Source organism: Ursus americanus, chromosome 17 (genome assembly GCF_024610735.1).
Source record: "Ursus americanus isolate L20-20 chromosome 17, mUrsAme1.1.p, whole genome shotgun sequence".
Taxonomy (NCBI): Eukaryota; Metazoa; Chordata; class Mammalia; order Carnivora; family Ursidae; genus Ursus; species Ursus americanus.
In genome coordinates this window covers 55,822,053-55,839,437 of record NC_142143.1, presented here as the reverse complement: position 1 = coordinate 55,839,437, position 17,385 = coordinate 55,822,053, and positions in this window count along the sequence as shown.

Below are 17,385 nucleotides of genomic sequence, written 5' to 3'. Positions count from 1 at the left end.
ATTTATTTGAGAGAGTGTGTGTTGGGGGGCACAGTTGGAGAGGGAGAGAGAATCTCAAGCAGACTCCCTGCTGAGCATGGAGCTGATGTGGGGCTCAATCTCACAAGCCTGAGATCACCACCTGAGCTGCAATCAAGAGTCAGATGCTTAACTGACCACTTTTGGCCATGCTTTACCATGAACCCCAAGCCCCTGTGCATTCTTGCTACTGCCCTTTTAGAACAAATTGGCACCAGCCACAGTGCAGCAAGACTCTCCCCCAGAGGATCAGCGTTGGTCTGTGCCTTGCTGGCTTCCTAAAATTTGGAGTTTTGAAACGCAGCCAATGGACCTGAGATAAAACACAGGAGCACTGCCCTGTTGGGGGGGGGGGGGCAGATGGCTCTAACACAGACCGGGTGAAGGCAGGGATCTAAGGGGTGCCTGGGATACATGAGGGGAGATTGTTCACTCTTCTGTGAAGGTTTCCTGAACAGCTGTGGTGTGTACTCCACTCCCCACCCCCCATTATCACAGTGCCACAGTGGAGCCTTGAGCCAATTATACCAAGCCCCATCCCCCTGAACTAGGGCAAGTGTGCCTGAGAGTCAGAGTAGCAGTGGGCCCTCCCCCAGAAGACCAGCACAAACTCCCCACACCCACCAAGTCTACTGACCATAGAGTGCTGCAAAGCTTCAGCTCTAGGGGAAATAGGATCTAACCTCTTAACAAGCAGACCAAAGCACACCTAGTTAGAACATGCCACACACTGGGCAAGGTCCAAACACTCCCCACTGCAGGCAAGGAGAAGCTCTGCAGAGGACTGACCTGAGGGAAAGAGCAGCCAAAACACAACAGCAGAGAACACACAGTGTACACCAGAAACACTTCCTGGAGTGCCAGGCCCTGGACAGTGCAGGACCTCTTCTTAATATAGCCATTACTCTCAGGAGCAGGAAACATAACAGGCTTTCATAATACACAGAAGACAGGGACCTAGACGAAAGGCCAAGACAGAGGAATTCATCCCGAAAGAAAGAACAAAAAGAGGTCACAGCCAGGGAGCTAATCAAAATGATAAAAGTAATATGCCTGAACCAGAATTTAAAACAACAATCCTAAGGATACTAGCTGGGCTCAAGAAAAGCATAGAAGACACCAGGGAGTCCCTTAACACAGGGTTAAAAGATCTAAAAACTAGTCAGGCCAAAATGAAAAATGCTATAACCAAGATGTGAAACCAACTGGATGTAATGGCCATAAGGATGGAAGAAGCAGAGAAACAAATAAGTGATGTAGAAGATGAAATTATGGGAAATAATGAAGCTGAAAAGAAGAGGGAAAGAAAAATATTGGATCACAAATGTAGACTTAGGGAACTCAGCGACTCGTAAAGTGTAACAACATTCAAATCATAGGAGTCTCAGAAGAGGAAGAGAAGGAAAAGGGGACAGAAGGTTTATTTGAGCAAATTATAGCTGAAAACTTCTGTAATCTGGGGAAGGAAAGAGACATCCAAATCCAGGAGGCACAGAGAACTCCCATCAAAATCAACAAAAGCAGGCCCATACCAAGACATAGTGTAGTAAAATCTGCAAAATACAGAGGTAAGGAAAGGACCCCAAAAGTAGCAAGGGAAAAGAAAACCCTAACCTACAGCACGACGAGGATCTGGTTTCTTTTTAAAGAATTAATAAAGTTGATAAACCCCTAGCCAGACTATCAAAAAGAAAAGAGAAAGGACCCAAACAAATAAAATCACAAATGGAAGAGGAGAGATCACAACCAATGCCACAGAAATACAAACAATTATGAGAGAATATTATGAAAAATTATATGCCCCAAAATTGGGCAATCTGGAAGAAATGAATAAATTCCTAGAAACATATAAACTATCAAAACCAAAACAGGAAGAAATAGAAAATTTGAACAGACCTATAACCAGTAAAAAAATTGAATCAGTAATCAAAAATCTCCCAACAAACGAAATTCCAGGGCCAGATGGTTTCCCAGGGGAATTCTACCAAACATTTAAAGAAGAGTTAATACCTATTCTTTCAAACTATTCCAAAAAACAGAAATGGAAGGGAAACTTCCCAACACATTCTACAAGGCCACCATTATCTTGATTCCAAAAACAGACAAAGACCCCACTAAAAAGGAGAATTATAGGCCAATATCCCTGATGACCATGGATGCAAAAATTCTCAACAAGATACTAGCCAATAGGATCCAACAGTATATTAAAAGAATCATTCACTACAATTAAGCGGGATTTATTACTGGGCTGCAAGGGTGGTGCAATATTTGCGAATCAGTCAAAGTGATACACCACATTAATAAAAGAAAGGATAAGAACCATATGATCCTCTCAATAGATGCAGAAAAAGCATTTGACAGGGGCGCCTGGGTGGCGCAGTCGTTAAGCGTCTGCCTTTGGCTCAGGGCATGATCCCGGCGTTCCGGGATCGAGCCCCACATCAGGCTCCTCCACTGGGAGCCTGCTTCTTCCTCTCCCACTCCCCCTGCTTGTGTTCCCTCTCTCGCTGGCTGCCTCTCTCTAATAAATAAATAAATCTTTAAAAAAAAAAAAAGAAAGAAAAAGCATTTGACAAAGTACAGCACCCATTTTTTATAAAAAACAAAGCAGGAATAGAGAGAACATACCTCAATATCATAAAGGCCATATAAGAAAGACACAGCTAATATCATCCTCAATGGGGAAAAACTGAGAGCCTTTCCGATAAGGTCAGGAACAAGACGGAGGGGGGGGGCGGCGCAGTTGTTAAGCATCTGCCTCTGGCTCAGGGTGTGATCCCGGCGTTGTGGGGTTGAGCCTCACGTCAGGCTCTTCCGCTGGGAGCCTGCTTCTTCCTCTCCTACTACCCCTGCTTGTATTCCCTCTCTCGCTGGCTGTCTCTCTCTGTCGAATGAATAAATAAAATCTTAAAAAAAAAAAAAAGGAACAAGACAGGGATGTCCACTCTTACACGTTATTTAACACAGTACTGAAAGTCCAAGACTTAACAATCAGACAACAAAAAGAAGTAAAGAATATCAAAATTGGCACGCAACTAATGAATCATCGAACTTTACATCAGAAACCAGGGATGTACTGTATGGTGACTAACATAATATAATAAAAAAACATTTAAAAAAATATCAAAATTGGCAAAGAAGAAGTCAAACCTTCACTATTCACAGAGGACGTGATACTCTATATAGAAAACCCAAAAGACTCCACCAAAAAGTGCTAGAGCTGATACATGAATTCAGCAAAGTTGCAGGATACAAAATATGTTGCATTTTTATACGCCAATAATGAAGCAGTGGAAAGAGAAATCAAGGAATCGATCCCATCTACAATTGCACCCAAATCCATAAGATACCTAGGAATAAACCTTACCAAAGAGGTAACAGATCTCACTCTAGGGACGCCTGGGTGGCTCAGTTGGTTAAGGGTCTGCCTTCGGCTCAGGTCATGATCCCAGGGTCCTGGGATTGAGTCCTGGTGTAGGACTCCGCTGAGCAAGGAGAGCCTGCTTCTCCCTCTCCCTGCTGCTCTCCCGGCTTGTGGTTTCTCTCTCTCTCTCTCTCTGATAAATAAATAAAATAAAACACAAAAAAAGATCTGCACTCTGAAAACTACAGAACACTTATGGAAGAAATAGAAGATGACACAAAGAAATGGAAAAACATTCCATGCTCATGGATTGGAAGAACAAATATTGTTAAAATGTCTATGCTACCCAGAGCAATCTACACATTCATGCAATCCCTATCCAAATACCGTCAACATTTTTCACAGAGCTGGAACAAATAATCCTAACATTTGTATGGAACCAGAAAAGACCCCGAATAGCCAAAGGAATGCTGAAAAAGAAAACCAAAGCTGGTGGCATCACAATTCTGGACTTCAAGCTATTACAAAGCTGTAGTCATCAAGATAGTATGGTACTGGCACAAAAACAGATATTTAGAACGATAGAACAGAATAGAAAACCCAGAAATGGACCCACAATTCTATGGTCAACTAATCTTCGACAAAGCAGGAAAGAATATCCAATGGAAAAAAGACAGTCTCTTCAACAAATGGTGTTGGGAAAACTGGACAGCCACATGCAGGATGATGAAACTGGACCACTTTCTTATACCACACACAAAAATAAATCAAAATGGATGAAAGACCTAAATGTGAGACAGGAAATCACCAAAATCCTAGAGAACAGAGGCAGCAACCTCTTTGACATTGGCCATAGCAACTTCTTAGTAGACACAACTCTGGAGGCAAAGGAAACAAAATTAAAAATGAACTACTGAGACTTCATCAAGATAAAAAGCTTCTGCACAGTGAAGGAAAGAATCAACAAAACTAAAAGGCAACCAACAGGGAGAAGATATTTGCAAATGACATATCTCATAGGTAAGTATTGAAAATGTATAAAGAACTTATCAAACTCAACACCCAAAATACAAATAATCCAGTTAAGAAATGGGCCAAAGACACGAACAGACATTTTTCTAAAGAAGACATACAGATGGCTAACAAACACATAAAAAGTGCTCAACATCACTCATCATCAGGGAAATACAAATCAAAACCACAATGAGATACCACCTCACCTTGGTTAGAATGGCTAAAATTAACAACACAAAACAACAGATGTTGGCGAGTATGTGGGGAAAGGGGAAACGTCAACACTGTTGGTGGGAATGCAAACTGGTGCAGCCACTCTGCAAAACAGTATGGAGTTTCCTCAAAAAGTTAAAAATAGAACTACCCTGTGACCCCACAATTGCACTACTAAATATTTACCCAAAGGATACAAAAATACTAATTTGAAGGGGCACATGCACCCCAATGTTTATAGCAGCATTATTAACAATAGCCAAATTATGGAAAAAGCCCAAACGTCCATCAACTGACGAATGGGTAAAGATGTGGTAGACATACATAATGGAATACTACTCAGCCATCAAAAAGAACAAAATCTTGCCATTTGCAATGACATGGATGGAGCCAGACTGTATTATGCTAAGTGAAATAACTCAGTCAGAGAAAGACAAAATTATATGATTTCACTCATATGTGGAATTTAAGAAACAAAACAGATGAAGATGGGGGAAGGGAAAAAAAGAGAGAGGGAGGCAAACCATAAGAGACTCTTAACTATAGAGAATGAAATAAATAAATCTTTAAAAAAAGGTAAATGTACTCTTAATCCCCTTCAGTTATTTCACCCGTCTCCCCACCCACCTCCCCTGTGGTAAGCATTTGTTCTCTACAGTTAAGAGTCTGTTTTTTGGGTTGTCTCTCTCTCTTTTTTTCCTTTGTTCATTTGCTTTTTTTTTTTTTTTAAGATTTTGTTTTTTTATTTGACAGAGAGCACAAGCAGGGAGAGCGGCAGGCAGAGGAAGAGGGAGAAGCAGACTCCCTGTTGAGCAGAGAGCTCCATGTGGGGGCTCGATCTCAGAACCCTGGAATTGTGACCTGAGCCGAAGGCAGACACTTAACTGACTGAGCCACCCAGGTGCCCCCTCATTTGTTTTGTTTCTTAAACTCTACATATCAATGAAATCATATGTATTATCTTAGTCTGACTTAATTTCACTTAGCATTATACTCTCTAGTTCCATCCGTGTTGTTGCAGATGGCAAGATGCATAAAAAAGACGCATTCTTTTTCATGGCTGAATAATATTCCATTATATATATATACACACACACATATGTGTGTGTGTATATATATGTATGTATGTGGGCGTATATATACGTAAGTATACACACACACACACACACACACACACACATTCCTTCCTCCAATTCCTCCACCCTCTACCCCTGCCTGTGATGACCACAAATCTGATCTCTTTTTTGAGTTTGGTGGGCAGTTTTTGTTTTTTTTTTAGGTTCCATGTATAAGTGAGATCATACAGTATTTGTCTTTCTCTGACTTACATGCCTTCGATGTCTGTCCATGTTGTCACAGATGGTAGAATTTCCTCATTTTTATTGCTCATATTCCATTATATATATACACCACAACTTTATCCATTCATCCATCCATGGACACGCAGGTTGTTTCTCTGTCTTGGCCAATATCATAATGTTGCTATGAACATGGGGGTGCAGATACCTTTTTGGGTTAGTGTTTTTATTTCCTCTGGATATATTGCCAAAAGTGGAATCGCTGGGTCATATGGTGGTTTCATTTTTGATTTTTTGTGGAACTTTAATGCTGTTTTTCATAGTGACTGTATCAACTTACATTCTCACCAACAGGGCACAAAGATTCCCTTTTCCATCCATGCTAGCATTTGATATCTCTTGTCTTTTTGCTGATGGCCATTCTCATAGATGTGAGTGATGTCTCATTGTGGTTTTAATTTGCGTTTCCTTAGTGACTCGTGATATTGAGCATCTTTTCATGTGCCTTCTGGCCATTCATGTATCTTATTGGAAAAAGTGACTATTCTGTCCTTTGCCCATCTTTAAAATCGGATTATTTGGTTTTGTTTTGTTTTGTTTTGTTTTGTTTTTGGCTATTGAGTTGAATGAATTCTTTATATATTTTGCATATTAACCCCTTATCACATATATGGTTTTGCAAATGTTTTTTTTTTCCCCATTCAGTAGATTGACTTTTCACTTCGTTGATTTTTTTTCCTGTGCAGATGCCTTTTTGTTTGATGTAGTCCCACTTATTTATTTTTTATTCTGTTGCTTGTGCTTTAGGTAGGACTTCCAAAAAAATTGTTTCTAAGACCCACGTCAAGAAGCTTTTCCCCTTTGTTTTCTTCTAGGAGTTTCATGGTTTTGGTCTTACATTTAAGTCTAATCCATTTCAAGTTAATTTTTTGTGGGTGGTGTTAGGTAAAGGTGCACTTTCATTCTTTTACATGTGAATGTCCAGCTTTCACAGCACCATTTATTGAAGAGACTGTCTTTTCTCCATCAAGTGTTCTTGGCTCCCTTGTCAATAAATCAATTGTATTTGTTTGGATTTATCTCTGGTCTCTTGATTCTTTTCCATTGGTCTAGTTGACTGTTTTTATGTCAGCACCATACTGTTTTAATCACTATATCTTTATAGTGTAGCTTGAAGTCAGGAAGTGTGATGCCTCCTGCTTTGTTTTTCTAGGGATTTCTTTGGCTATTAAGGGGTCTTTTGTGGTTCCATATATACCACAGAGTTTTATTGTTAAATGGAAAGAACTTGAAATTTATAAGCAAGAGAGACAATGAAGGGGCATCCGGCTGGTTCAGTTGGTGGAACATGCAACTTGATCTCAGGGTTGTGAGTCTGAGTCCCACGTTGGATGTAGAGATTACCTTAAAAAAAGAAAAGAAAAAGAAACAACGATAGAAAAATGGACAGGGGAAAAAGGAGAAAAAAAAGAGACAAACCAAAAACCAAAATCTTGTATAGTAAACAGTCAAAAAGCATTTGTTGAAAACAAACCACGTTTTTTCAATAGGGAGTAATAAGCTGTATCTACTTTTCTAGTTCTCATTTTAGTAGATATTGTTGTAAATTTTATTGTGGCCAAACACCATTTTAAAAAATATGTTTAAGTAGATCATTAATAGAAACTCCTATTTATTTATCCTCTCAGTTGATTTAGTAAAATGTAGAATGTTTAGAGGGCACCAGAATTACAAAATAGTTTAGTCCTTGCAGAGGAAATCAATCAATCAATCAATCAATCAATAAATAAATAAATAAAAACTTTAATTTTTAGGATCTTGCATCTAATAGTCATTAAATAAATATTTGTTGAATAAAGCAAATATAGGAAATACAAAATTATGTGAAGTGTGAAGGTTGTTTTTCTGATGCTTTGAGGGGGAATTTTTCTTTAGAAGTTAGCAATTATAGGAATAAAAATTAATTGAAATTGCAGATTGGAACTCAAAAGAGTGAGAGCTCTCTCTGCACGTTTAGGAGTTTTTCGCATGGACTACACTATTTTGTACTGTTGGAAGCCTCTCAACATTCCTTTAGATGTGCTGGAGAGGACAAGCAAAACATTGACCCTTCTGTTAACGAACTGCTTAAGCAAAACCTCTAAGTCATCAACTTTTTTTTTTTTTAAGATTTTTTTTTTTTTTATTTACTTGACAGCCAGCCAGCCAGCGAGAGAAGGAACACAAGCAGGGGGAGTGGGAGAGGAACAAGCAGGCTCCCAGTGGAGGAGCCTGATGTGGGGCTCGATCTCAGAACACCAGGATCACGCCCTGAGCCGAAGGCAGACGCTTAACGACTGAGCCACCCAGGCGCCCCTAAGTCATCAACTTTTTATCTACATAGAAAGCTGTGTCTAAGATATATTATCAATGAAAAAAATATGGAGTAGCATGTATATTATGAAACTTCTGTAAAAATAAATTTACACATGTACATATACACACATGCAAGCATGTGGTGTGTGTGGGTGAGAGAGAAAGAGAGAGAGAGAGAGGAATAATCCCAATTGTTGGTTTGTCTCAGAGGCAGGATGGGGGTTGGACCTACACTTTCTGCATTGTACACTTTTATAATATTTGAGTTTTCTATAATTTATGTTGTGTTTATGATGGGGATATTTTATTTTATTTTATTTTTTAAAGATTTTTATTTATTTATTTGACAGAGAGAGAGGCAGCAAGAGAGGGAACACAAGCGGGGGGAGTGGGAGAGGGAGAAGCAGGTTTCCCACTGAGCAAGGAGCCTGATGCGGGGCTCGATCCCAGAACGCTGGGATCATGACCTGAGCTGAAGGCAGACGCTTAATGACTGAGCCCCCCAGGCACCCCTATGATGGGGCTATTTTATATTTCTATTTCTGGCAGGACAGAAAACCATTCTGTTTATCAGTATGGTGAGGTTCTTGTTCTTAGAGAGTAGGGGAATGCACTGGGGTTGTTTCTACCTGGGGTAGAAGATAGGATGGGAGTTGGGGAGAGCATTACCCAAAGCTTCCATAATCAGTTAAGGGCTAAGTTGATGCTCTTACCACCTGTATAGCTTCTTATTCCAAGAGGACAAAGTAGGCAGCTCTAGACATTTTTATCCTTTCACTTCTAGTTAAAGGAAGACAAGCCCTGGAATGGTTTTCAGGATTTTTCTTGATCTGGACTGTTCAACTCTCGGCCCGCAGTTAACTACCACTCTCCAAACGAGGGCAGAGGGTCCTTAAGGAAGCCTCAAGTCCTGGCCTAGGGCACTTTCACCCACTGCTCGTGGGAATGTAGATTGCTTCAAGCCTGTTGGGGGCAAGTTTGATTATACATCATTAGAATTTGTAATGTTTTAAATACTCTAACATTCAGCAATTTAATTAAGACTTTAGTCTATGGATATAAAGTATGGGCCAAGCGAAGATTTACATACAAGGAATGCGCATGGCTGCATTTTAAAAATATAATAAAGAGCAAGTGAGAAATAATTTGAATTTCCAAAAATAGGTGAAAAGCTATAAGAAAAACAGAGCAGTCATATCATAGAAGAATATTTAATATGTATGTTCACAATATATCTAATAATATTAAATATGTCACAGATTTAAGGATATTTGACTTATATTTATATAGTATAAAGTAAATATAATATTAACATTATTGAAATGATCAAACTTTTTATTTACTTTAATATAATAATTAAATAAATATATTCACAGTATACTTCAAAAGTGAAAAAAGACTACAAAACAGTTTGATTACTGTGATCCACTTTTTATTTTAAAAAAGAATATACATGTGGGGCACCTGGGTGGCTCAGCTGGTTGAGTGTCCAACTCTTGATTCCGGCTCAGATCATCATCTCAGGGTCGTAGGATCGAGCCCTGCAAAAGGCTCCACGCTTATTAGGGAGTCTGCTTGAGATTCTTTCTCTCTCTGTCTCCCTCTGCCCGTCTCCCATCACTCTCTCTCTAAAAACAAGAAATAAATAAAAAGGTTGCACAAGGGCACAGCACACTCACACAGATAAAGAAAAGTCTAGAAGGACACACATTGTCGTGTTAACAAGGCTGTCTCTGGTGGGATTGTAGATAGCACTTTCTCCATCTTTTGCCTGTCTGCCTTTCCTTATCCCTTGCTTCCTTCCTTGTTTCATACCTTATGTTATACTTCCTAAATTTTCTACAGTGAGCATTGTAATAAGCAAAAAAGAACCATTTTAAAAGTCTCAGTTCAGGTTGCACAACAATGTGGATGTCCTTAAAGCCGCTTAACTGTACACTTTAAAATGATTAAAATGGTCAAATTTACATTATGTATGTTTTATCACAATAAAAAATAAAATCTCAGTTTAGGTACCGTGTCTAAGAACACTTTCCTGACTCTGTTCTCTTCCCCTTCGTCTGAGGCATGGCGTTTCCTCCGGTCGGAGCACAGAACGTCAGACGTGCCGCCGTCCCGGCATTTATCGCGCTGTAACGAGAGTGTAGAGGGACGTAGCCATCTCTTCCTCTAGCCTGTACAATTTTGAAGACTTTAGTTTCCCCTGGAGTCCCCGTAGAGGTTTGTTGAGGGAATGAATAAAAAATGGAAGAATACCACTGTTTCAGTTGTCTCCTTGCATCTAAGTTAAATAAGGGTTTGGAGTTGGATTATGGTTTTAAATAATATTCCAAATCCTGTGTGTTAGTACATGCTACCCTGACCCTCTGGAATGACCTGCCCAGGTGACCTCTCCCTCCTAGGGATTCCTGTGCACGTCGTCAACACTGTTGCTCTTCCCGAGCGGCTTGCTGTTTTCTGTCCACAGACTTCTCTCTCACAGTAGATCATACCATTCCGGAGAGGTACCAGGTACCAGGCACACAGGGTACTTGGCCCTGGGTTCAGCCAAATACAAACACAGTAAATATTTGTGGAATGGGTGAATGTAAACAATTTTCGGGCACCAATACATCAGTTGAAAAGAACACATCTTAACATGGCAAAGCATATTAAATCTCTGTCTTTGACTTTCAAGAGAAGCTGTCTTCAACTCTTGTCAAGGAAGGGCAGGGACAAGTGCGGAGCGGTGGGTGTGCTTACACAGTTTGCCTGTAGTGTTGTACATGGGAGTGGTTTCTTCCTTTTCATCACCGTGTATTCAAACTCACAAGGATTTTCTAGCAACCATTTGGTTATTGGTTTGTAGAATATCTTTTGGTGAGAGAACTATCAGCAAAGGACTTTGATATTTGTTGAGACTTGCTTCATGGCCTGCTGTATGGTGAAGTTTTACACAAAGCATGCATTTCTTCTTTTTAAAATTATTTTATTTTTAAAAATTTTAATTCCAGGGGCACCTGGGTGGCGCAGTCGTTGGGCATCTGCCTTTGGCTCAGGGCGTGATCCCAGAGCTCTGGGATCAAGCCCCACGTTAGGCTCCTCTGCTGAGAGCCTTCTTCTTCCTCTCTCACTCCCCCTGCTTGTGTTCCCTCTCTCCCTGGCTGTCTCTCTCTGTCAAATAAATAAATAAAATATTTAAAAAAAAATTTTTAATTCCAGCATAGTAAACATACAGTGTTCTACTAGTTTCAGGTGTACAATATAGTGATTCAATTCTATAGCTTACTCAGTACTCATCGTGCTAAGTGTGCTCTTAATCCCCTTCACCTATTTCATCCATCCCCCCACCCACCTCCCCTCTGAGAACCATTATTCTCTGTAGTTAAGAGTTTGCTTTTTGGTTTGCCTTTTCCCCCTTTGTTTTATTTCTTAAATTCCACATATGAGTGCAATCATATGGTATTTGTCTCTCTCTGACTGTTTCACTCAGCATTATACTCTCTAGCCCCATCTATGTTGTTGTAAATGGCAAGATTTCAATGGTTGTTTTTAATGGCTGAGTAATATTCCATTGTATATTATACCACATCTTCTTTATCCATTCATCTACTGAGGACATTTGGGCTGCTTCCATAATTTGGCTGTTGTAGATAAGGCTGCGATAAACATAGGGGTGAATATATCTTTTTGAATTAGTGTTTTTGTGTCCTTTGTATCCAGGTAAAATACTCTGTAATTGAATTACTAGAACAAAGTATTTATTTTTTTTTTTTTAAGATTTTATTTATTTATGTGACAGAGAGACAGCCAGCAAGAGAGGGAACACAAGCAGGGGGAGTGGGAGAGGAAGAAGCAGGCTCCCAGCAGAGGAGCCCGATGTGGGGCTCGATCCCAGAACACTGGGATCACGCCATGAGCCGAAGGCAGACGCTTAATGACTGTGCCACCCAGGCGCCCCCAAAGTATTTACTTTTAACATCAGTTTTGTCACAATAAATTTCAACAGTGTAGTTCAGTTATCTGTATGTAAATTAAAATATTTGTAAAAGTTGACCGATACAATCTTTACTTTGATTGGTAGGAGATCACAGTTTGTTGGGAAGCCATCACTGACACGTGCACCACAATCAAGGCCAAGGGCATTTCTCCTCCACAGATTTTTAATTAAGTGAAAACATTGTTCTCATTATGACACTGGACTCTATCAACTTTCGTACTTGTAATTATTACTGCCAAAAAGAATAACTTTATCTTTAATGTTGAACTTTTAAGCTCAATTTACAGTTCCGTTTGCAATGTTGCATGTTTTCATCTTTGACAGAATTAACTTCAAAAACTTTATTTTCATTTTAATAATTGGATAAAAAAATCAAAGCATGATTTCATTAATTCATTTTCTACTTGAATCACATAATACTGACATAAAATGGCATTATTAGCCATTTGTGAAATTCTTCTGCTAATGAGTCGACACATCAACAGCTTTGGCTTCATTTATCACATGTGGACGAGAAAACCGGGAATCAAAACTGTCATTTGTTCAAAATGCAAAGTGATTCTTCACAGAGTGATATGGAAATGTGTCATCTGCAGTTGCAGGTGTTAAGTCTTTGTCTTTGGGTACAGTCTTCATAAAATAATGGCTAACTTTTTTTAAAAAAAAGATTTTTTTAAAGTAATCTCTACACCCAATGTGAGGCTCAAACTCACGACCCTGAGATCAAGAGTGGCACGCTCTAGCCACTGAGCCAGCTGGGGCCCCGGTAATGGCTAACTTTGGAAGTAGATACAGATGCTTCTTTACCTTCCTGGGTTGGTCAGTGGTATTAGTAAGGCCTCTGGGTGTCAACAAATAGTGGCCAGTTACCTTAACTTTTTAAAGAAATGGAAATTTGTTACTTAATTTCAAGTTAAATATGCACTTTTAGGCTCATTGCTGCCAAAGGTCTATTCAAAATAGGAAACCATGATCAAACAATAAAATAAATAAATTGTTGTCGATTTGTACCATACAAAAATCACTGTGAACAAGAACATCCATGGGGCGCCTGGGTGGCACAGCGCTTAAGCGTCTGCCTTCGGCTCAGGGCGTGATCCCGGGGTTGTGGGATCGAGCCCCACATCAGGCTCCTCCGCTATGAACCTGCTTCTTCCTCCCCCACTCCCCCTGCTTGTGTTCCCTCTCTCACTGGCTGTCTCTCTCTCTGTCAAATTAAAAAAAAAAAAATCTTTAAGAACATCCAGACTCCAGCAGTAGCACGCAGTCTCGTTCCTGTGCAGAATTCATGCACATGTAACCTATGATTTCTCACTGACCCCAAAGATTTTTAGCTCAGGGCTTTGTGCACGTCACAGGCCTCAGCACAGACCACGGCACCACTGGCTAGTTTATTCGCCAAGAGACCAACAGGGGCAGCAGTCTGGAATACTTCTCCCCTTACCATCTGAGACCAGAAGGAGTTGGCTGTTCTCATCTGCTCGTGTCCAAGCACACTTTGCGTGTTGTTTTATCTTTGAACCACCCTGAGAAGATTTGAGAAAAGAGAGATGCCTTAATTCTGGATTTTTGGTAGATTTAACTCTCTGGTAAAGTGAGAATTCTCTTCAGTGCTACTAGACAAGCATGGCAGAAGGCATAAATACAAAGTGAACTCTTCCAAAGCCATGTGCCTTTATTTTAATAACAATAACAATAACAATAATAATAAATAGAAAAGGAAAAACCCAGGATAAATGTTAAATCAGATGTGACACTGTGGCCACAGGCATGAGCTAGGACAACCCCAGGCTAACCGAGATGCATATTCACCTTACAATTGTCCTAGGAAGGGTTCTCTTGATGTAAGCACCAGAAACTCCCTTTGGTTAACTCAAGCAAAAAGACGATTTATGGGAAGTTTTTCAGGGTGGGGTATAGAACTCAAGGCTAGAGAGCCAGGCTCAGAGAGTCTCAGTAGCAAGAACTCCTTGCCAGGTTTGTGAGGGCGCCACTCTGAAGTAAATGTGTCCTAATCATCCTTTGTGTTTGTACTGCCCTATACTCCTCAAAGTCGAGAGAGAGAGAGACAGAGACAGAGACAGAGATTTTGACTGGTCTAAACTCTGGTACTGTGCCCATCCCTTGGCTAGAGGAGGGCAAGGTGCTAGGATATACACACCCATCTAGCCCTCAGACCATGAGAGGTGATTCCCCAAAGAGAAGTCAAGATGTGATATTTGTTCATTTATTATTATTTTTACAGATTTTATTTTTTTAAGTAATCTACACCAAACATGGGGCTCAGACTCACAACCCCGAGATCAAGAGTTGCCTGCTCTACTGAATGGGCCAGCCAGGTGCTCCTCAAGGTGCTGTATTTAACGAGGAAGAATTAGAAGCTGGGTAGTCAAAGACCAAATGCCCACCATATCCATCACGTTTTTTCATCTGGCTTATGGTCTTCTCCATCACAGCTCTGCCATCAGTCTAAGTGTCTTCAGTGCCCACGATGATGATATGATAACCTAGTTTCACACACCCCCCCCTTTTTTTTTGAGAAAGGGAGAGAGAGAAAGGGAGAGAGGAGCAGAGGGAGAGAGAGAATCCCAAGCAGACTCCATGCTCAGTGCAGAGGCTGACACGGGGCTCGATCTCACAACCCTGAGATCATGACCTGAGCCAAAATCAAGTGTCAGTTGCTTAACTGACGGAGCCACCCAAGCGCCCCCTCACTTTCTTGGTCTCTCCAACTTTAGTGACTATTTCTGCTAAAGGCAGCCACAGGTCATTAACTCCGTCTGGACTTTTAACACTCAGAGGCATTCCTTCTCTGAAGCCTTTGTTTGTTTCTTTCTTTTACATGATATTTCCAGGTCTCTCAATTTTGTCCTCCCAAATCCCTGTTCTTTGGCCTCTTGTACTCTGCAGGTCCCTTGACCCTTTCCTTCACTTCCTCTAATCTGTCAACCTGCTCCTGCCTTCACCTTCTCCCCAGGAGAGGACAGACATATGGTCCACCCTGCTACTGGAATACTGAGACTGCGGTCTTAGTGGGCCTCACGATACGCTCACGCGCAGGCTTGCAGTGGGGATGCCGGGGAGGGAGTGGTCCGTTTTGTTAGACCAGGGGTCGGGGTAAGAGGGGTCAGGAAAGTAAGTCTTCTGCCTGGACCACTCTTCCCCCGCCTTGCCCTGGGCTGTACTTCATCTCTCAGTGCTCATCTGTAAAGAAACGTGGCAGTCGTCGAGGCGTGTTGCTCTGATGTCTTTTCAAGAGAATCTGCTTTGAGGAGTGCGGTTGACTCACAGCCTCCAGCTGTTGTTGCCTTTGGGTCTGTATGGCCTGGATACTGAGGCACGTCTCTCCTGGGCACCCCCGGCCAGGGACTGAGCGTGGCCGCGGGAGTGGACCTCCGCCAGTTCTGCCCAGCGTGGGTTTCTACTGGGCAGTCTCTGCTCAAGGGCCCCCCCATTGGCCTGGCTGAGACTTTCTCAGGGTCCTGCCCTTTAAGGAGTTTCCTCTCAAATCCTCCCTCCTCTTTCTCCTTTCAGAGGTGGCAGACCCCCATCACCACCCACTCCTGCTGTCCCCTTTATCCTCTCATGGTATTTTCCCCACCGAATCACTTGCATGCCTAAATATGTTGGCATTTGAACCTAACACAGGGATATGACAGGACCTGCCTTAGAGTGCTGCTGTGAGAATTCAGTGAGTTAATATATGTGAAATGCTTAGAAAAGGGCCTGGTACACAGCAAGTGTTATGCTATTGTTGTTGCTAGCTATTGTTATTATTATTATTATTTTATTTTCCTTTAGATCTCAACTTCTATTTTACCCTCTCTGGAAACCTCCAATCTCCCTAGAGTGCTCCAACCGCATCTTGTCCTTTAATTCTATCCCATTGCTTTGTTTTCTTGTTGGCCTTCACACTGAGATGGCGAATTCAGTGAATTATGGAACCTTGTTGGGTTTACTGTTGTTTATCCGTGCCTAACATTGTGTCTGACTCTAGTAGGTATTGAATTGATGTTTGTTGAATGAAAATGACGATTCATCTGAGTATTATCAGATGAGCCTTATTTGCCAAATAGGTGAGGGCTGGGAAAGAAGGAATTGTTGAGAGAACTGTGTACTGGGGCGTGAAAACCCTGTACTGTGTGGGGTACTGAAAGCTGCTAGTTACGACTGAAGTGCGGAGTGCAAGAGAGATGTGGCAGAAAAGAAGCCAAAGGAGTAAGTCCGGGGCCAGAGCACTGGGATGGCCTGAATGCCAAGCCGGGGAGTTTGGCATAGATTCACCTCATGGAGCTGTCGTGGTGCGGGCCTTACGACGTCCTAGTGGGCTCACACCCATCTTCGATGGGGTTTTATGTCCTTACGAATCCTGTTACTTCACCCAATACTATAGGTTGCCCCCAAATGGTGACTGTTTCTCTGAAGCCACATGAAGAAATGTAGGCATCTCTGAACCCTCATTTCGACAACACATCTGATTGGTCTTTATTTACAAACTGCTTTGGCTGCAATATCTCACCCAAACACTTGGGTCTCTTAACCGATCTCTTTGCCTTCCTCGCAGCCCTGTTAACGTACCTTCCACTCCCACGTGAGACAGATCTCTCTAAAGCTCAATCTGCTCCTTTTACTCCTCAGTTTAACACCACCCAGTGATGGCACACTCTGGTTGCCTGCAAGGTAATGTCCAGATTCCTTAGTGCGGCCCACAAGGAATGTCCTGGTCGGAGCTGTCGCTGTCTCCTCTCTGTCCCGCTCCAGGCTGGACTGATTATAGGCATCAGGAAGTTAGGCTGCTCCATTCACATACACACTGTTGCTGCCTGCAGTGTCCTTCATCCGGGTCTACTTTTTGAACTCTAAGCTACCTTACAGGAAGGAGTTCCAGAATCACCGCCTCTGTGAAGCCATTTCTAACTTTCTAGGCAGTGGGGCCTCCTCCTTTGCAGTCTCGTAAGACTGTGTGTATGCTGTTACGGCACCTGCCACACTGCGTGGCACCCATCTTGTTACCTCTGATTCCCTCTCTGGAGTGTGGCTCCTTGAGTATTGGTGACTATGGAGTCCCCAGCACCGGGGGCAAGGCCTGGCACATAGGATATACTTAGTAGATGACCGGTTAAAGAGAAAAGCACAGAAGGCCA